Source organism: Periplaneta americana, chromosome 8 (genome assembly GCF_040183065.1).
Source record: "Periplaneta americana isolate PAMFEO1 chromosome 8, P.americana_PAMFEO1_priV1, whole genome shotgun sequence".
NCBI lineage: Eukaryota > Metazoa > Arthropoda > Insecta > Blattodea > Blattidae > Periplaneta > Periplaneta americana.
The window spans coordinates 83306593-83329000 of NC_091124.1; the positions used below are offsets into that span (position 1 = coordinate 83306593).

Below are 22408 nucleotides of genomic sequence, written 5' to 3' on the forward strand. Positions count from 1 at the left end.
TAAAGCAACAATAAAGAAATTAAACTTGTCTTGCTGAGTTATCAATCGAGAATTCGATTAATGTTCCACTCCATGACTTTCGTCCAATATGTTTGGAAGCATAAAAGTATCTTCATTGATTGACATTAAAATTACGGAAATATTATCTAATAAAGACAATTGTATGAAAAATTCATTCCCGATGACAAACAATTAATAGTTTGACCAAAGAAAAGGGTCTCTTAAAATTATTAGAATTATCTACTGATATCGTGGTTAAAAATTGTTTCCTAAAACATCTCTGTTGCAATCTTGGTTCCATGACTCACCAGTATATCTCAATGTTTTCTGGATTGCAGTAGTACACTTAATGCCATTTGCATCAATATATTTGAGTGAGAGTACATTTTCTGCTCTGGTCTTCTTGAAGAACAAATACGAGTATAGAAGTAAACATAATCTTAAGGTAGATTTGCAACTTAAGCTACGGTTTGTTTATGGTGATCATCACCGGACGCACATCGCCGGCGATTATAAATGCTGGCGATGATCGTCAGGAAGTGGTTTCTTTATCAGTGTAAATCGCTGTCAATTCTCATTTGTTTTGCTACTTTAACTCGATTAAATATTTCTACATGGCCTTCTCTAAAAATCGATTACTGAACATGTCGCTCATTTGCGACAAGAGAGGCACAACTCAAAATTTTTCATTTTTGAGATTTTACAAAAATGAACTCCAAAAGTAGTATATTTTCATCGTGAATAACGACAAATACATGATTACATTATTTTTCCCCCAGATGGCAGATGTGTCTTTATTAAATTGTTTTAAATCTAACAAAATCATTACAACAACAAAGACTTAATTTTAGTTGTTACGAAGCATTCAAACTGAAAGGTTTAAATATTTTCATGAAGAGTGACAGAATTTGCGTTGCGTCTTTTCATTGAATAATTTTTTTTTTCAGCGGCAAAGAATTATTCTGCGTTGTGTCATTATTTTAGAAAAGTAACAAATACTTACTTAACTTCCCTTATCATCAGTAAGCTTACATTTAATATTGTGACGGTATTTATGATTAAAACTATTTTAATTTAATAATTATTTAATGTTATGTCTGTCTATTTGAAAAGTATAATAACGTTTTACCTTTATTTTGAATATGGTTAGTAATTTTTTTTACACGGAAATGAGTCAATTACGTTCCCATGTAATTCTAAAGCTGTCAAAACAAACATTTTTAGACAATGATGTCTGGCAGCCGGTTACTCAAACACAACTCGAATGTTTGTTCAATAATATACCGAAAATTTTATCAAGATGAATAGTATTAATGGCTTGATTAAACATTTAAAAGAAATAACAGTGTCCCTGTAAATGAAATAAGTTTAAAATATGTAACATGAATAATGATCTGCCCTGTTATTTACATAAAGTAAGCATGCTAGTGTAAATGATGCTGATACAGATTCTAAATAGAATGTTTTTAATTTAACATTTTTGACTTGAAAACAACTGATGTCATCTATTTCATTTGGCATGTGGGAGAAGCAGAAAGAGATGTCAATGAAATAGGTATCTGTGTACTTAACTTCTTGGAAGAAAAACAGAAAATGTCGGCTGAAGTCATAAACATAATTTTCTATACTGATCATTGCTGAGGACTTCTGTTCTGAGGTTCATGATCCATCTGTACGTGTTCGCTGTATCCAAATTCCCAAATCTGAAATCCATTATCCATAAATTCTTGAAAACTGGACACACTCAGGATGAAGATGATAGTGCCCTTTCAATTATCGAGAGCGAAGTAAAACGCGTGTCCAAAAGTGGTCCGATTTACACTCCACATCATTTTGTCTCTATTGTTAAAGCTGCAAAGAAAATAGGACGGACCTACAAAACCAAGGAAATATCCCATAAGGACTTTTTCAATATCAAGAATCTAGGAACAAATTACAAGAACGCAAATTACTTCAGGAGCACAAGGAAAATGACGAAGTAAAGGTTTTGACAGTGCATCAAAGTCATCCATTGTCATTTTTCTACAAAACATTCTATTTCGACGAAGAATTTCAAGAAGTATAACTAAAAAAAGTTCTTCAAGAACTGAAACCAAAACCGAGACTCCAGAATTGCCCAAGTTTATAATGAAAAAAATAGGTATAAGTGAGAGAAAAGAAGCAGATTTACTAGATCTCATTAAACTGAATCACATTCCAAGCTTCTATAAAGAATTCTTTGAATCTATGAAAGTGTAGAGAAGTGTTCTGAACTGTATTGAAAGTGTTGTGCTGTAGTTCATGTTTACTGGGCAATTTATTTCTAAAATGATTTTGTGTAAAGAATTTCAGATCTTTTATAATGCTTCCTCAATCTAGGTTGTTGCTATTATATTATTTTTTCTAACATAATTCATAGTCATGTATTTAAAAATAGTAATTAAGTTATACGGTTAATTATAAAGTATAATTTTCATAAAAAGTTATTACATTCGTTTTTCAATAAAACATCTTTGTTAAAATTTAAATTTATTAATTAATGTCACAGAGCATCCTTATAATATTATTGTGTAATGACATGCCAATAAATTATTCCCTTGCATTACTTTATCGAAAAATGTCTTTTCTACAAACACAATAATTGTGCAGTTATTGTACAACTGCAATAATTGTACAATTATTGTACGTCAGGTAAATATTCTTACTGTCATAACTAAAAACAGACATATATTTATTTAAAAAAGAACGACACAACTTAAAATAATTGTTGAAATTATTGAAATTAATTAATAATTATGGTACTATACGCTACAACACTAGAAATATAATATATATGCAAAATTGCATTCCGTTTGGAAAATGCGTGTGCCTACAATTTGGTTTTTAAGAATATGAAAATTTTGAAATGCTTCTCCTGTAAAATTAACACTTTTTTAAGTTGTGTCACTCTTATCGCAAATGAGCGATGTATGGAGTGATATACGTCCTGAATTTGCTTCAGAAGCAACCTCCAGCGATCTGCACCGCGTCCAACAATCATCACTGTAAAGAAACAGTGCTCATTCATTTTAACTGCCAGCAACTCCAAGCAATGATCGCCGTAAACAAACTGCAGCTTTAGAGTACCTACAATTCAGCCAGACTTCGCAAAGCGACTTCAACCATTCCACTAATAATTTTATAAGTATAAAAAAACTTGTTTAACACTAGAAGAAGTCGCCCTGGTTGGCAAGTTGGTATAGTGCTGGCCTTCTATGCCCAAGGTTGCGGGTTCGATCCCGGGCCAGGTCGATGGCATTTAAGTGTGCTTAAATGTGACAGGCTCATGTCAGTAGATTTACTGGCATGTAAAAGAACTCCTGCGGGACAAAATTCCGGCACATCCGGCGACGCTGATATAACCTCTGCAGTTGCGAGCGTCGTTAAATAAAACATAACACTAGAAGAACCAACCGATCATTTGACTCATTTCGATATTTAATTAATTTGTACCTCCTCTGTGTATTTGCTCATCAAGCTAGTCCTTCAGGACATTTATTGAATTTACTCTTTTTAGATCCTCTGAAAATGTCAAGTCCCTATCATTATTTATGGGGATAAAAGTACAGTTACGTAGAAGGACGAACATAGGTCATTTTTACTGGTCTGCACTGTCTTATTTTCATGCAGCAGCAAACTACAAATATTGCTGTTTTATGATCGTCTTACGCCTCCTAATAATGAACTCAATAGGCCTACATTGTCCCCATGTGACAAGCTTACTGAATGTACGTGGCAAGTCTTTCATATTACCGAAAATATTCCCTTTATGTAGACTGGTTGATACTCAAACATAAGAACGACAATAGGGAGTTTATAACCGCTTTCCTATGACATTACAATATAGTCAATATATTCTGGATAACAGCGGCAATTCTTTTGGCAACTGTGTGAAGTATTTCATTAGTCTATCTCAAGATTTCTATTTGCCATGTACTGTAGTTATTTTGCAAACATGGCACGAAAGGGTTTGAGCGATGAACTTCTGTTATGAAAGATTATGAGGGATGAAGAATTCTGCATTATTTAGAAACACTGTCAGAAATAGATTAGGAAAGAGAATATCCAGTTAGTATTTGTGACGAAGATGAAAATGAGACTGGTGATTTTAGTTATATCTCGCGAGATTATATATTCCAGCAGTGTCCAGGAAACCAGAGAGAAAGACCTGTCAGATTGGAGGGTGTCACAGCAGAAATAAGACATCACATGTCTGCGCAAAGTATAACAAATTCTGAAAGAATCATGTATGTGTGTGCAAAGTGTAGAATCATGTACATGTGTGTGTGTGCAAGATGTGATTATAATAATCAATAGACTATAGATTAATTCAGAAAACACAAAATATATATGTCAAAAATATTTAATGTAAAATTGACTGAACATGATGTTGAGAACAGAATTACATTTGAGAAATGGCAGAATTAATATGCTAGTACTTATACACAGTTAATAAAACAAATTTTCTTCATCTACACATAACAATTTCTTCTTAGAAGAAGAGTGTATTGTGGTCTCAAATTTTGTTCTGAAATTATTAACTCGCAACTCTTTAATTATACCCACTAAGTCTGTAATAAGACGATATTTCAAATGAAAGCTGCTAATGAGACAGAAATTTAGGATAAAACGTGCATGTCAAAATGACCGGTGCTGGTCGTACTAGGTAGTTTGAAAGTCCCAGTCTTTGTAATGTTAATTTTAACAGCAAAAGAAACATCCCACTGGAAACCGTATGGTTTTATTTTTGACAGTAAAGATATGATAAAACATAAAATAACCTTGTATTTGTATATTATATTCAAAACTTAAAACTGACATTTAATATAGCTACCAACTTATTAAGGGTAGTTAATTCGCTACATTATGCAAATGTTTAATGAGTACAAAATGATTACCAGATTATTACAGAAAACACTGGAGGTCCACCAAAATGAAATGTAAGCTTCAAAGGGTTCATCACACACCATATTTGGAAACCACTGATTTAGGTTATGGCAAAATATAAGGATAATAAATAACGACTATAAGGTGCAATGTTACAAATGTAAGATATTTACAGGGCAAAAATAGAGCACAATACATTAACAGAAAATAATATATAAATTATGAGGAATATTTACAGAAATTATCTTTGAGAAAATAAGAGACGATACATGGAGACATTATTCATTTAAGATAAATGATTATAAAAACAATAATACGTTAGCATTAAATAAGTGCAAAATAAGTCTTTGTTGCTTGAATAGTGGTGCAAAATTACATGTTGAGGATGTAATGTAATTAATGGAACACACTGAATATCTGGATTGCGGTAAATAAAACATTTTTATGCTTACAACGGGGCTCAGCATCACACCGGAAGCGGAATTTCTTCACCGATAGCGCATGCATAATAAACGGAGCCGAGGGTGACTTTTATCGTCTCGTCATATTTCTCAGTTCTCCGCTACGGCGTGGTAGGGGCTCGGATGTAACCTGTCAACGGACATTTCCGAACCGCGTCGAATGCTCCCGAGCGAGAGTGAAATCAAAATATGTACTGCATTTGTTATGTATGGAAAATAATGAACACAAACCTGAAATTTGAGTAGTTAAATAGAGATGTAATGCAAAACATGTACTTCATAATAAGGTTCAGTTGATAAATTATAATTTAGAGACATTATCTTGGGTAATTTTGTAGACTAATGGAGGTCATACTGAATGGTTCCAGCCAATGAGAAAGAGACAATCCAATGTCTCGCCTCTTATGCCATCTATGCGAGAGATGTAGAACGTTTTTGTTCTACGCGTGGTTTGCGAAGGAAAGTGTCTTGCGACGATTCAAAAGAATAGTTGGAATCGCAGACTGAGAAGAATCGTGAACGAATCGTTAGAATCGATTCGTAATGTGTGATTGAATCGTTGGAATCGATTTCTGAAAAAGAATCGTGTTGCCCAACTCTAGTGTACAGTATTTTAACCTCATTTCATAGCTACAAATTGTCCCTGAAGTAAGTCCCAATTTAACAATTTATTAATTTATTAAAAAATTACCTTACCTTAGGCACTGTCTGAATGTTTTGTTTCCTTAGAGTCAGTCGATGTGAGCGCCGTGTGTCGCGATAATCCAATTCTGCCAAACTCTGTCAGGTGTCATGGTGGCTGCGGCTTCTTCAATGCACAACATGTAAACAGCTGTATCTCCACACCCACTGAAAATTGGAAACACGTTTTTATTAATGTTTTTACTCAGAATAGTCTATGCTATCACCTCTTAAAATATTTGCTACTCATCCTGAATACTCTGTACATTCCAGGAAGTTGCGGAAGAATTTGGATGTAAAAATTCCACAGCAAAAACTAACGTAATACCTTTCTGTGGCGATGAGCCTGTAAGAACGAAAGTGGTATAAAAATTAAAGTTCTTGAAAAGTAACACACTTTAATTGCAGACTCTGTAAATAAGATCCAGAAATTTCACTATACATATGAATGTAACAATAATATTGCAATTAAAAATAATAAAAACACATACAAATATTGTAAAAGTTTGATAATCACAAATAAACAAATAAAAGTCGTTGAGCCGAAATTATATTCTTAAGAAACATAAGGAAAGCAACAAGAACGAATAAAATTCCTAACAAAATAATAATTATTTAAATTTATTGTTTAAATTTAAATATACAGAATACAGAATATAATTACAACAATAGAAATAGAAATAAAATAATACAATCAACATAAAAAAGAGGCTACAGTAATATTATCAAAATTTGAGGAGCGAATGAGCAGCGCTCGTGTTCGGTCGCAGTTCAGATATATTATTAATATAAAAGGAATAGCCTATAGAAAATAAAATGAAATATGGACTAAAATTAAAATTACAGCTACAGTAAAATTATATAACATAATATATTAATAAAGAGGAATACTTACTTACAAATGGCTTTTAAGGAACCCGAAGGTTCATTGCCGCCCTCACATAAGCCCGCCATCGGTTCCTATCCTGTGCAAGATTAATCCAGTCTCTATCATCACACCCCACCTCCCTCAAATCCATTTTAATATTATCCTCCCATCTACGTCTCGGCCTCCCTAAAGGTCTTTTTCCCTCCGGTCTCCCAACTAACACTCTATATGCATTTCTGGATTCGCCCATACGTGCTACATGCCCTGCCCATCTCAAACGTCTGGATTTTAAGTTCCTAATTATGTTAGGTGAAGAATACAATGCGTGCAGTTCTGTGTTGTGTAACTTTCTCCATTCTCCTGTAGCTTCATCCCGCTTAGCCCCAAATATTTTCCTAAGCACCTTATTCTCAAACACCCTTAACCTATGTTCCTCTCTCAGAGTGAGAGTCCAAGTTTCACAACCATACAGAAGGACAGGTAATATAACTGTTTTATAAATTCTAACTTTCAGATTTTTGGACAGCAGACTGGATGATAAGAGCTTCTCAACCGAATAATAACACGCATTTCCCATATTTATTCTGCGTTTAATTTCCTCCCGAGTATCATTTATATTTGTTACTGTTGCTCCAAGGTATTTGAATTTTTCCACCTCTTCGAAGGATAAATCTCCAATTTTTATATTTCCATTTCGTACAATATTCTGGTCACGAGACATAATCATATACTTCGTCTTTTCGGGATTTACTTCCAAACCGATCGCTTTACTTGCTTCAAGTAAAATTTCCGTGTTTTCCCTAATCGTTTGTGGATTTTCTCCTAACATATTCACGTCATCTGCATAGACAAGAAGCTGATGTAACCCATTCAATTCCAAACCCTGCCTGTTATCCTGAACTTTCCTAATGGCATATTCTAGAGCGAAGTTAAAAAGTAAAGTTACGCCGAAAACCGCACTGATGATCCCCAATAATTTCATCTACGTACGGAGTTAATCTTCTCAAAAGAATATTGGAAAAATGTTGTACGACGTCAACAAAAGTGATAAATAAAGAGGAATACAGAAAATAAAATAAAATAAAATAAAATAGGAACTAAAATTAAAATTACAGGTACAATGAAAAAAAGACAATTACAGAGAAAAATGGCTAATAACTGAAAATATAGGTCCATAATTTAGATCAAGTGGGAGATGTTTTATAGGAAAACCAATAACGAAGCGACGAACCGGTACAGGTCAATAATCCTTGAAGAAGGAGATGAAGAATAAGAGAAAAGTTAGGCTTAAATTTTTTCATAAACAGATATTTAGATTGGAGGCTTAATTGTGTAAATAATGATTATTTTTTCCGAGAGAAACAATTTTGCAGTCTGTGAGGATCAGGCTCTTTCGCAGAACAATGAATAATGGACCACGTAAGTAATCCCCGATTAATACATGAAGTTCTGTTGCATTATGAAAAAATTGGCGTATGGTGTGCTGTAAATTCAAACAAAATATTAAGATCCATATATTTTTTTTATATGTAGTAAATTCACAGAGATACCGCACAAATATACTCGCACAGGTTTTTTAAAATTATTGTTAGATAATGAGACAAAACACATATTTTTAAGAAGACTATGCCACGGCACACAGTATACGGAATTATTTGGAATTAATACAAGTTTTTTTATGGTAAGATCATTTCTAGGAGTTATGGCCCGCACGTTTCCCAGACTTTTCTTTGTGCAACTATTGTAGAGAAATTCCGTCTAAAAGAAGAGTTTACAGGAATAATCCCGCACTGCAAACGAATTTACAGAAAATATAAGGACAGAAATGAGAAGAATTACGGAAGGAAAACTTCTGAGTGTGAATTAACATTTTATTATAAGATGTCGGGAATGTGCGAATGCAGACGGACTTCACTTTGAACAACACTTAAAACACAGGTCAATATTCATTATAAAATTAATATATAATTATGTGCATACTGATTTAATCAAAATTATGTAATTAGAAACGTGCAGGAAGTTATGGATCGATAATGACGCAACCTACTCCGGCCATGCACGTATGACTGATGTGCGTGTTTCCTATCAGTGGAACGCTTTGTAGTTTTGATCAGTGGATTTTCTTCTGCAGTCTAGTTCACGCACACGGGATTGAGTTTTGACTTGGGAAATTTTCATTTTTCCCCAAATACTAGGCTCCATATATTTTAATAATAGGGCTACCACTAATTTTTTTACATACATTTCTTCACTAATAGATATTTGTGTTACATATGCGTAATGAGACAGTATGTATAATTTACATTGCATTGATTGTTTACTCTTATATTTATATTGTAATTCTTTGTGTTTAAAATTTAATTGAGTATGCCAAAGTTATGTTTTAAAATGTCATTATTAGATGTTATAAATTGTCTGATTTTACAAATAAATATACCTATCTACATAAAAACAAGAATGGATATAAATGTAATGTAGGCTGTAAGGCACGCCCCTTATTAGATTTATTTCTGGTCTTAAAATATGAGTAGTAACTTATATGCGCATTCTTGAAAAGTTCTAATGAAATTACCCTTACTTTATTTTAATTGGATTAATTTCATTTTATAACCCATTTCGTTCTTCTTGTCTCCTCTCAAGTTGTTTTTTCTGGAGAAAAACGTTTTAAATTCAACATTGACTTAACCAAAATACTAACACATATACCGCTGAACACTACTGGAATCGATATACCACTATGCACAAGATACAATTGGTTTTTGTTTTCAGAGTTATGGGCTGTTGTTAACAATGCTGGAATTGCAACGTTTGGAGAAGTAGAATGGACCCCTATGGAAATATTTCAGAAGATGTTTGATGTGAATACATTGGGAGCAGTCAGAGTCACGCAAGCTTTCCTGCCGTTACTTAGAAGATCTCGCGGAAGAATCATATTTGTCACGAGTTTAGCAGGTTTGCGAAATATTATTTTAAAATAACATTATCCTATATTATAATTAGATCACATTTGGCATGGGAGGTAAAATGTTATGTACGTCACTTCTTTGGCTTTCTATTTCTGTAACTTGGGCATCACAAATCGCTGCCGTATGCAGAGAACTTTAGGGAAACAAGACAAATTTATAGTCTCTCTTAAGAGAATTGGGGATGACAGGACTGATAGTAACGCTCAAACAGCTGACTAATACTATGTCAGATTGATGTTATCATGGTATCGTGATCATGTTGCCAGAATTAGAGAATAGAAAGAGGAGCCATTTTTTAAAAGTTGTAATCCAATCTTCGGATTACCGCTTATGGTAGTTTTACATAAAATTAGACAGAGGTGCATGGAGACATAGCTATTTCTTAATTAGTCCCAATTACACATGTCACAACCAAAGAAGCTACCTCTGACAGCTTTGTAACATTTATTTTTGAACTTATTAATAACCACTAACCGCATGGCCCAACCAATAGGAACTCACTCGCCTTTCCGGTGCCACAAGGTAAATGAAGACGGCGTTGCCACATTTATATCCTTTATTCAGTCGTCATCGTATCATAAACACTTCCGCCGTCATCAGTATAAACAGAAAATCTGTCTGTCTTCGGAGTAAAAGCAGACTGAATGCTGCTAGCTGCAACGCCACATTATATCACATATGGCGATTGAAGAGGAAGAATATATTTAATGCGAAGTTTTACCGTTAGATGGCAGGGGCGTTCCATGCGGCACAGCATGTTGTAGGGCTATATTATGTCATATGCTACAGTTCATTACGTTCTTCCGTTTCTTGATTTTCTGTGCGTGTCAAAATTATATTTATATTATTTTGTATAACCTAGTATAATTTAATTTCATTCAGCATTTTCTTACGTCATAATTTAATTTAATTTACAATAAATAATAGCGTACATTTGTATAATATTGAGCGATTCTCCTTAAGAGATGGATGGGGAAATCTGCAGTATGCAGAATATACTGTAGATACGAATAAATTGAATGTTTATGAATCTAAACGAGAACTTCGAGAACGAGGTGCACGAATAAAAAAAATAACTATATATATATATATATATATATATATATATATATATATATATATATATATATAGTTCTTATTTTATATATATGGGGCTTGAATTCCTCGTATTTTTTCCTCTAGTTGCAGACAGATGAAATTAAATTTTTAATAGGATGATAAAATATGATCGAAGTAGTATTACGATTATTCTGGGTTTTGTAGGTTAAGGACATGCAGTTTTGAATATGTAGGATAATTTTGAAAATTTTAAATTAAAACATGATTTTTAATAATTAGTCTACATTAAAGACATTATTCACGAAATGGATTTTTGGAGTCAAGGTTCCCTTACTTTGTTATTTTATACATAGATTATATTATTTATATTTTTTTCACTACGGATCGTCCTTTTGCTTATTGTAGGCGTTTTTGCCTATTGTAGGAGTTTTGCTTAGTGTATGCATTATTATAGCATAGTTTTTTATTTATAGTCCTAGGTTTATTGCCTCTGTTTAATTATAGTTAGAATTAAATTTACGTTTATTTTTTATTGCTGTAATTATTGTAAATTTTATTAATATAATTATTGTAATGTTATTATTGTAAATTATATATATTACTGCCACCGGGTGTATACCCAATTGTAGTGTTAATAAATACATACATAATCATCCCAGTTATTCGAGAGTATACTGTAGGCCTAGTATCGTCCATATGTAAAATGCAGGCGTAAACTTCGGAAACGTCTACAAGTACTGAATATAATTTAAGCTAACATAGCTTGCTGTCGAGATTGCATATATTTTTATTATAATTTTTCTTTGCCTTCTTCCAAAATTAAACTGTAGCCAGCAATTCCTTACTTGAAGTAGTACTTTTGTTTAATAGTGAGGCGCAATTTAATTACTTGTATTTTTTTAAAGGTTGAAAAGCATTTATTCAGAATCTTTCGGGACCTGACTGAAGGCAAAAAGCTTTTCCTGCTTTTTATATAGGAACACAACAACAATTTTTCATTTTTAGTTGTTTTTAAGAATATTCAATATACTAAAACACTACGTAAATCCTCGATGTTATATACTGGAAAACAAATGCACACGCAAAGCGCATCCCTCAAAGTACACGCGCGCTATCTGTTAGTGCTAGTTCAGGATATCCCTATTGTAATAAAAAAAAAATCGACTTCTAGATTTTAACGGAAATTCACGTTTTCAACACCTCTGATACTATTTATATTTCTATCTTTTTAGTTTTCATTTTATTAATATTTTATTAATATATGGTAGGTCCTACTGGCGCTGTCTGTCTGTAGCTGTTTTTCTTAAATTACCACACGGATTTTGTTCATATTTATATTAATTTATCTACAAGTTAATTTATTGCACATAAATATATATAAAAACAACTTCTAGCAAAGACTTAGTGGGTCTTTATTCGAAAACAACAACACTCAACGCCGAATTACTGTAACTAAAATTATACTATTTGTTTTCGCAATTCTTTAGATTACGTAGAATAAACTGCAGTGAAAAACAACTCATGGTAAGCGAAGGCCCTGCAAGGGCTTTAATGTCATGAAGTAAGAAAGAAGAAAGTGACAATATTGAAACGGTGTTTTATATCAAAGGAAAAAGATTTCCTCAAAGAAATGATCATGTACGGAATTATTTATGCGTTTGGTACTATTTCAGTATAAATTTTAACTATCTCCAGTACAAAAAGATTATGCAGATAAGCACAGGCCCCCTCTTTTCTAAAAGATTAGCGGTCAAAAGTTGTAAACTCTTTTGTTATGCGTGAAAGAATGTTCATAAAAGTAATTAATTTTACAACATCCTCTTCAACTCTCTGACTCTATTGTGCTGTTAGTTATTTGACTTTAAGGGAATACGTTTAAAACACTAATGTCTCTCAATTACACAACTAAATATCCTTTAAATATAAAAATATAATTGAACATAATTACAATATGCAAATAGCTATGATGCTTGGAATTGTGAAAATTAATAATATACACTAAGTTACTGAACAATTATACACTAAGTTACTGAACAATTATACACTAAGTTACTGAACAATTATACACTAAGTTACTGAACAATTATACACTAAGTTACTGAACAATTATACACTAAGTTACTGAACAATTATACACTAAGTTACTGAACAATTATACACTAAGTTACTGAACAATTATACACTAAGTTACTGAACAATTATACACTAAGTTACTGAACAATTATACACTAAGTTACTGAACAATTTATAAATTAAGTAAGATATCTTACTTCTTATTAAATTGTCTTTAATGCGCAGTTTAGGAAACGAAAGATTATTTGAATCCTACAGATTCAAAATCCCCTATATCTATTTTCACAAACTGAAGGATGAGTAGGATGAGTAGTGAAAAATTGAGGGAGTTTTCAACCTGACAGTGATTTTTAACAAACCTTTTGCTTTAAATTTAGTGGCTTTCTTAATTCAAACTATATAAATCATTATAATTCATTCTCTGCAAGCAATATGTGGGCGTAACTCAATTATGAACAAAATGGTCTTTAGGGGGTTTTGAATATAGAGGATTCATTTCCTCGTCTAGGTGCTCTACAAATCATTTCATTTATTTTGTAAGAGTTCAAGCTACTTCGCAATTAGAGTTTCGTAAAGAGTTCTTAAAATTTCTTTCGTGGATGTCAGTTACATATAAATCAGGAAGGGTACAACTTTAAACAAATGACTGAAGACAAAGGTGCGTGAAATATTTTGTTTTTATTTTGCTATTCCTCCCTATATAAGCGCTAAATACGACTTCGGCAAACGGTGAATTTGTTGTCAGAGGTTGAAAGCATACATGAAACGAGAGAAATGCGAAGGCACCATATGAGCCGTTCAGAGCAGAAGTGGTGTAGGCCTAAGTCAAAATTGGGTAATAAGGTTTAAAGTAAAAATTCTCTAAAATACAGCGCAAAGTAGCAATAAATATGTCCTTCGTGCTATCCACTGACTACTAATCGTTTAAATAAATTGAATATTAATTGCTACTTTGCGCTGTATTTTACAGAATGTTTACTTTAACCGTCATTACCCATTTTTGACTTACACCACTTCTGCTCTGAACTGCGCATATCTACCTCGTTAACATAACCCTATGTCATAATTTAAAATGTTCATTAGAATAATTTTGCTGCACTAATGTACTATTGCTTAAGCTGCAAACTCGATGGTGAGTAAATGTAGATGATCAATACTGATTGGCTCAACAACGGTAGTTTGTAAGATTGACAACCAAAAAATCCAAAAATATAAAATAAACAATCCAAAAATCAAATCCAAAATCAAAATCTATTTCAAATAAATAAATAAATAAATAAATAAATAAATAAATAAATAAATAAATAAATAAATAAATAAATAAATAAATAAATAAATAAATAAATAAATAAATGTGAGTCAGCCAGTCAGTCAATGAGGACAAAAGAGGAAGAGTAAACTGAAAGGTACATGAGTGCGCGTCCTTGCAAAGGCACTTAGGACTCATCTGAACATTTATGTGAGCTCCTAGCCTAAAGATCATTTGTCTCACTCTGTTCACACCATTCCGCTCAAGGAAATTAAGTAAATTTTGCAGAAAAAAGAGCCGAAAAAATTGTAAACTAGAAAGAACATTAAACGGTGGACACTTAAGCTAGTTGGGTGTACAATACTTTTAAAGACAAAGAATTAAAAAAATATGTACAATAATTAACTTGATATCTGTAAGTCTTAATCACAATCCACACTTCATTATTAATATTCAAGACCCGAATTCTGACTACATAAAATTTGTCAAAAAATAACGTAGTTGAAGACACTAAAATTCTAAACAGTGTCTTCATGTTTATAAAATACCACGCAGAAATTTTAATTTGGGCCTATGCAGTAAAATGTTGATCCTATAATTTTAACTTTTGTTGCTTCCTACAACGAAAATAACTTCGTAATTTAAAGATGAATAAGGGTATAACTATTTCTTGTTCCAATGTTAAATGGCAAAAGCCCGTAATTTTAAATTTTTGGTAGTCTCAGGTTTCTAATTAGAGCAAAAATTTCGAACAGTTAAATATAAAAATTCCTTCTAATATGAATTTCTGGTAATTTTAGTTTTAAAATAAAACATTATAAAATAATAACAAATTAAAATGGTCTACGGTATTTTACAATCGTATTTTTGTTTCAAACAGGTTATCACACTTTTCCTGGGACGTCAGCTTACTCGATGTCAAAATTTTCCCTGGTTTCACTTGCTGATGCTCTCCGGTGTGAGATGAGGAAATGGTCCATCTCTGTGCACACTGTCAGCCCAACAATGTATCGGTAATAATATATTATACGACCATAAAACACATACTCGAAGAAATTAAATTATGTATATTAGGAATACGTAGTGTCTTTTGAAGAACAATTTCATTTATGCCAGTTATTTAATTAATTAGATTAAGAGACAGAATGTTTTAAGTTGTAAATCGATAAGGTTCATAACACGGGAATAGCAACATATGAAAGAGAACAACCACCAGAATCTCCAATGTCGAAAATGAATTTTCTGTTAACGACCGCTAGATGGAAGTACTGTTGCAAGCTATTATCACAGTCTAGTATGTATAGTCACAAAGCTTGAGTTGTGAGGCTGCTAGGAACAATAGACTGTGCCGGTACTATTTCGCATTGTCTGTGATGAGGCGATAGTAGCGATTCTAATGGTTAGCAATTATCTATGGATGCATATTCCATACCTATTGAGTTTCTTGACTGTATATACTAGAATGTGCTATTACTCCGTGCAATTCCATCAGGGTTATAACGTCACTTAGATTTGTAGTAGGCCTAACACGAAACGCACCCTCAAACACAAAATATAGCGCGATACTATTTTATAAAATAATCGTCATACCGTCGTGAGATTAGGAAGTCGAAAGAATAGAAATGATAAAAGATAAATTATGCAAGTAGAGACGTGAATTTCCTGATATAGGCCCTAATATATTAGACGATAAACAAAAATTCTGCACTATATCAGGGATACACTGGCACATAGAATACCAACCCAGTTTCGGAAATGAATCGAGAGTTGTGCTGGCTTGAATGTTTTAATTTTTGTTTCGGTTTGCAAAAATGGAGAATGTCGGTGCAAGAAGAAAAAAAATACTGATGCCGCTTTCGAAGCTCAGTTGATGATGAATGTGGGCCACGGTTCGTATCCTGGTTAGGCCTATGTGTTGGACAAAGCCAAGATTCCTGAGGTTTTTTCTCCAGGTTCTTTCGTTTCCCTCCGTAAGTTCAACTTTTAGTCTTCATTTCAATATTCATAATAATTTCAATAATATATCTATCCACTACGGTATGGCATGATGTAGTGTTGTGACTGTCGTATAAATGGCATTAGTCGTAGAAGACGTAGATGAAGTGTTATTCTGGCTATCAAATATTGAGATGTGACATGTATTCCAGTAAAACATATTGCCAGTTTGAAAAAGTAAAATTAGCTTGTGCAAAAAATTTAGTGCTTTCAGATATTTATGAATTTATGTGAAAAATTTGTTCAATAGTGGAATTTAAACTCCACAAATACAGAACAATATAAATGAATGAAACTGCCAAGAAGAAAACTGAATTAACCCTGATCTCGCTTCATATTTCTTTATGATGATCATCTTTTAATTTTTTCCTTATTAATTTGTATTGATGCGTTAAATATATAGGCTAATGCCATTTTGAAAATATGATTTCAGGACTAATATTTCCAAAGAAGATATTTTGCTGAAGGATTTGCAAGCTTATTGGAATCAACTGTCTGAAGATATCCGTTATGAATACGGTGGAAGGTTTTTTACTAGATATCAGGTGATGTATTTTCGTTAGAAGGAGACTGCACATCAATGTGGGCTTGCTATTCACATTATAAATTAATTTTCTTCACATTATTGTAGTTTAAGTACTTTATTATCCACAATTGAAGGGTTCAGAACCATAGTGGGCCAAGCGCCATTTACTAAAACTGTAGAAAACAAGGGTTAAAATGAAGTTATTACCATAATTCAGTGGAAAAATATAGCAAGTGATATAAAGTATACACATTCAAACTAAATGATATGTCAATCTTCATTAAACTATGGTATTCACTTAACTTTAACTCTTGCTTGCTCTGTTTTTAATAAATGGCACTTGGCCCACAATGGCTCTGAATCCTTCAATTAATTGTTGAACAATACTTTCATTGAATTTCTTGAATGTTAGAATTAATGTCATATTACAAATCTTAAATCAGTACAAAGTCTACAATCGAATGAATTAACATTTTACTAATCAAGGTACCGTAACTTTGTACGCTTCCTAAATTAATTTAAATTCAGTAGTGTTCCATTACTTGAAAATACGATTGTACAGTATTCAAAATTCTTACGTTAAAATTTGTTATAAAAGACGGAACATCAAGCACTTGAAATTTAAGTAAGAAGTGGTACAAACTTAATCTAACTGGTAAAATATTATTCCGTGTTTAAATAGAGTTAAAATTAACTTCACTTCAGTTTTGTACGTTTACGATATCGAATCAAGTAAAAATATGTGAAAGTTGTGAACGTTCTTATAAATACACTTTTTAATTCCAGGAGACACTAAGATCTTGGCTAAAGCGAAGTAGAGAAGAAACCAAGATTTCTGAAGTGGTAGAGGACTTAGTGAACGCAGTAATTGGCGCAAATCCAAAGGTTAGAAATCAGATACAATAATGGGCATAATTATACAAGATCTACCAGAAGTTTAAGGACACCCCTTCGAAAGAGATGTTGCACTCCTGTCCTTATACTTACGTGAAATCCCTTGATGTCTGTGAAAAATGAAGCTTTTTACTGCAAACCCATTCTCTCTATGTTTCAAACGGTGTATTATATAACAATTTTTCTGTTTTTTTTTTCTTGTTAGGAGGAAGAGAACATCCCACGCACTACGACCCGAGGTCTATTGTATACCCCCCTTATATGGGATGAGTTGCGTGCCCACCGATCCTCTACGCGCACCGACCTAACCACTTGACCCCCTTAACGATCGGTCCCTACAGCCAACAGAGTCCATGTACCACTCTTGCTTCGGCAAACCCCCCCCCCCCAAAGCTCCCTTAACGGTCCGAGGCGGAAGTCCTCCCCCGAGAAGGTCTACCCCGGGTTCCGTTGTAGAAGCTATCTATCATCACATGAATACAATCCACGGAGGCTGGTCGAGAGAGCCAGCAGCTTCGGAGGAGGGCCGCCTGTAGAGCGATCTGAAAACCAGAAGAAGTAACGGGATGATGAATTAAAGGATGATAGAGGAGGAAAGGAAGTGGCGAAGATGAGCGGGGTTCCAATCGCCTGATAAAGTTATCATCCATAGAAGTGAGAGAAAAACCCTGTAAAAACCTCACCCAGGCAACTCGTCCCAACCAGGAATCGAACCCGGGCCCTCAGGGTTTGAAGTTAGACTCGCTAACCCCTCAGCCACAACGGTGGACAATTTTTTTGTTACGAAAATTACTGAAAAATTACATTTTTTGTAAGGAAAAAATTAATTACTGCTGAATGGATGTATTTAGATCAATGAATTTTGGGATAGAGTTAGATATTATCTAAAGTCATTCTTCCACATTCAAATACTCTGTCATTGCACGTCCAGACTCCTGAACTTCGATACATTTTCACTTTTTTCAAGGAAGAAATCTAATTTTTCCACACTTGTAGCAAACTTCACAACTGTTTACAAAACGAAGGGAATAAGCTAACTGACCAGTATTAACAACTCCAAATGTTATGATGTAAGTGACAGTGTTGGTCCCGGGTCAATGGTCAATTTTCTGTAAATTTCAAACTCAAGAGAATTTTAGAAAATTACAATTTTTCCCAAAGAAAATAAAGAAAAAATCTGGATTTTAATGCATGAAATAAATGTCACAATTTGTTTAAATAAGAAGTAATAATTGCACAAGAAGTCTTTTAGATATTTATAATTCTATCCCAAAAATCACTGATCTAAGTACATTCATTCTGGAGTAATTAATTTTTCTTCTAAAAAAATTTAATTTTTCAATAAGTTTGCACAGCAGAAAAATTATTATATAATCCGCAGTTTGAAAGATAGAGAGATTGGGTTTCCAGTAAACAAACTTCATTTTTATTGGGTTATTTTACGACGCTGTATCAACATCTAGATTATTTAGCGTCTGAATGATATGAAGGTGATAATGCCGGTGAAATGAGTCCGGGGTCCAGCACCGAAAGTTACCCAGCATTTGCTCGTATTGGGTTGAGGGAAAACCCCGGAAAAACCTCAACCAGGTAACTTGCCCCGGCCGGGATTCGAACCCGGGCCACCTGGTTTCGCAGCCAGACGCGCTGATCGTTACTCCACAGGTGTGGACAATTTTTTTTTTTTTTTTTTTTTACAGGCATTAGGTCCCTGTATAAACATAAGGGGATTTCACATAAGTACAGGACTGAAACATCTCTTTCGAAGGGGCATCTTTAAAATTCTGGTAGAACCTCTATCTACAAGAATCAGAAAATTTAAATAGGTACTTTATACTAATAATGGGTACTTTCTTTTTCAGATTAGGTATGTACCTGGAATGGTGCCTAAAATACATAACTGGTTTCTATCTCATCTTCCATCACTATACGTTGACCAAATCGTAAGTTATGGAATGCCAGATTCGTCACTAACAGGTAAAGGAAACCAAATATAATTTATTAAAATTATGTTTGTAATTAATTGTCCTGACTATTACACTTTTACTACGTCATACTACTTGTGACCAATAAAACAGTACGTAACGAAGTGTTTCAACCAATCATGGTTGCTTACTCTACAATTTTTATCACCTCCCTAGCATTTGTTTTTTATCACCTCACTAGCATTTGTTTGTTTTTATCACCTCCCTAGCATTTGTTTCTTTGTTTCCCAACATTGTACTTTTTAAAATGATTCATGTTTATTTCGCCATCCGTAATTAAAACTTTTCTATCATTTACTTACTTACTTACAAATGGTTTTCAAGGAACCCGAAGGTTCATTGCCGCCCTCACATAAGCCGCCCTATCTTTCTATCATTTACCTTTTTTATATTATTTAGCTTCTGCTGTATGAGATTATGGGTAGTCACATATTAGAGATTGCTTAATATATATTGATAATTGAAGTGGAATGCAACTGTTTTAATAAAAATGAAAATGAATCAATAAGGCCTTCTTAACTAGTAATCATCTATAGAGTTCAATGTATATTTGGCACAACTGGTAACAAGAGAACAACTGATAAAAACACACTACTGCCATCTAGCGAAATGTTTGTAATGATGACATGGTACAATAATACATTTTCAAGACAGTTCAGTATTGTAGTAAGTCAATTAATATTTTATTGTATTAGAGTAGGCTAGGTCTATACTTTATTTCTTCTGAGCTTTATATACTTTCTTCTAATCGTGTAATAATCAATTAAATTCTACTCGAGTTTTGATTTTCTCTAGATAAATCAAACCTTTAGTGAGACTAGTAAAATGTTTCTAGTATATTATTAAATTGCATATGTTACACATGCTGTTCCTAAACTATTATAATCTGGTTACATGTATACTTGCTCTTCCGAAAACAGTGTCGTGTGAATGTTTGCAAGATAAATTACTATTATTTCAACGTTGTGTTTACAAATAAAACTGGATCGATTTTGAGAGAGAACAGTGGGAGACCCCTTTGTCTTGTTCATTGAAATACAAACTGATGAGCCATTTATACCCGTACCCACATTTTCTGAAGTCCAAATTGCGATAGAAAATCTGAAAAAGTAATTACAAGTCTCCAGGTATAGAACAAATTCCAGGAGAATTAATGCAAAAGGATGGAAGCGCATTATGTGGCGAAATTTATAAGCGTGTACTTGCTATTTGGGAAAAGGAAATTGTATCAGACCGATGGAAGGAGTCCATAATTGTACCTATCTTTAAAAAGGGGGGACAAGACTAACTGTCGTAACTTTGGAGGAATATCACTTTTGTTGACGTCAACAAGATTTTGTCCTATGTTCTTCTGAGAAGATTAACTCCATAAGTAGAAGAAATTATTTGTGATCATCAGTGCGGTTTTAGGCGTAATAGGTCGACTATTGATCCGATTTTTTATGCGACAGATATTGGAGAAAAAATTGGAGTATAAGGGCACAATACATCAGTTGTTCATATATTTCAAAAAGGTTAGAGAGAAGTTTTATATGATATTTTTAATGAATTTGATGTTCCCAAGAAACTAGTTCGATTAATTAAAATGTGTCTCAGTGAAACGTACATCAGAGTCCGTATAGGTCAATTTCTGCCAGATGCGTTTCCAATTCACTGCGGGCTAAAGCAGGGAGATGCACTATCACCCTTAATTTTTAACTTTGCTCTAGAGTATGTCATTAGGAAAGTCCAGGATAACAGAGAAGGTTTGGAATTGAACGGGTTACAGCAGCTGCTTGTCTATGCGGATGACGTGAATGTGTTAGGAAAAAACTCACAGACTATTAGGGAAAACACGGGAATTTTACTTGAAGCAAAGAGATAGGTTTGGAAGTAAATCCCGAAAAGACAAAGTATAAGATTATGTCTCGTGACCAGAATATTGTACGAAAAGAAAATATAAAAATTGGAAGTTTATCCTTCGAAGAGATTGAAAAATTAAAATATCTTGGAGCAAAGTAACAAAAATAAATTACACTCGGGAGGAAATTAAATGCAGAATAAATATGGGAAATGCCTGTTATTATTCGGTTGAGAAACTTTTGTCATCCAGTCTGCTGTCAAAAAACCAGAAAGTTAGAATTTATAAAGCAGTTATATTACCGGTTGTTTTTTATGGTTGTGAAACTTGGACTCTTATTTTGAGAGAGGAACAGAGATTAAGGGTGTTTGAGAATAAAGTTCTTAGGAAAATATTTGGGCTAAGAGGGATGAAGTTACAGGAGAATGGAGAAAGTTACACGACGCAGAACTACTCGCATTGTATTCTTCACCTGACATAATTAGGAACATTAAATCCAGACGTTTGAGATGTGCAGGGCATGTAGCATGTATGGGCGAATCAAGAAATGCATATAGTATGTTAGTTGGGAGGCCAGAGGGAAAAGGACCTTTGCGGAGGCCGAAAACTAAATGGGAGGATAATATTAAAATGGCTTTGAGGGAGGTGGGATATGATGATAGAGACTGGATTAATCTTGCTTAGGATAGGGACCAATGGCGGGCTTATGTGAGAGCGGTAATGAACTTCTAGGTTCCTTAAAAGCAGTAAGTAAGTAAGAAAGAAAGTAAGTAAGTAAGTAAGTAAGTAAGTAAGTAAGTAAGTAAGTAAGTAAGTAAGTAAGTAAGTAAGTAAGTAAGTAAGTAAGTAAGCAAGTGAGCAAGTGAGCAAGTGATTAAGTAAGTAAGTAATTAAGTAAGTAAGTAA

General features: G+C 33.3%; 1 protein-coding gene across 3 annotated transcripts in view; it reads right to left on the reverse strand.

Annotated features, from left to right (window-relative positions):
* LOC138704823 (ATPase family gene 2 protein homolog B-like) overlaps positions 1–22408 on the reverse strand; it is a 463635-nt gene that overhangs the window by 211496 nt on the left and 229731 nt on the right. For all 3 annotated transcript variants that reach the window (XM_069833110.1, XM_069833108.1, XM_069833114.1), the window contains one exon: positions 6063–6215. The gene's annotated coding sequence lies outside the window, so the exon portion shown is untranslated. The remainder of the gene's footprint in view (positions 1–6062; positions 6216–22408) is intronic.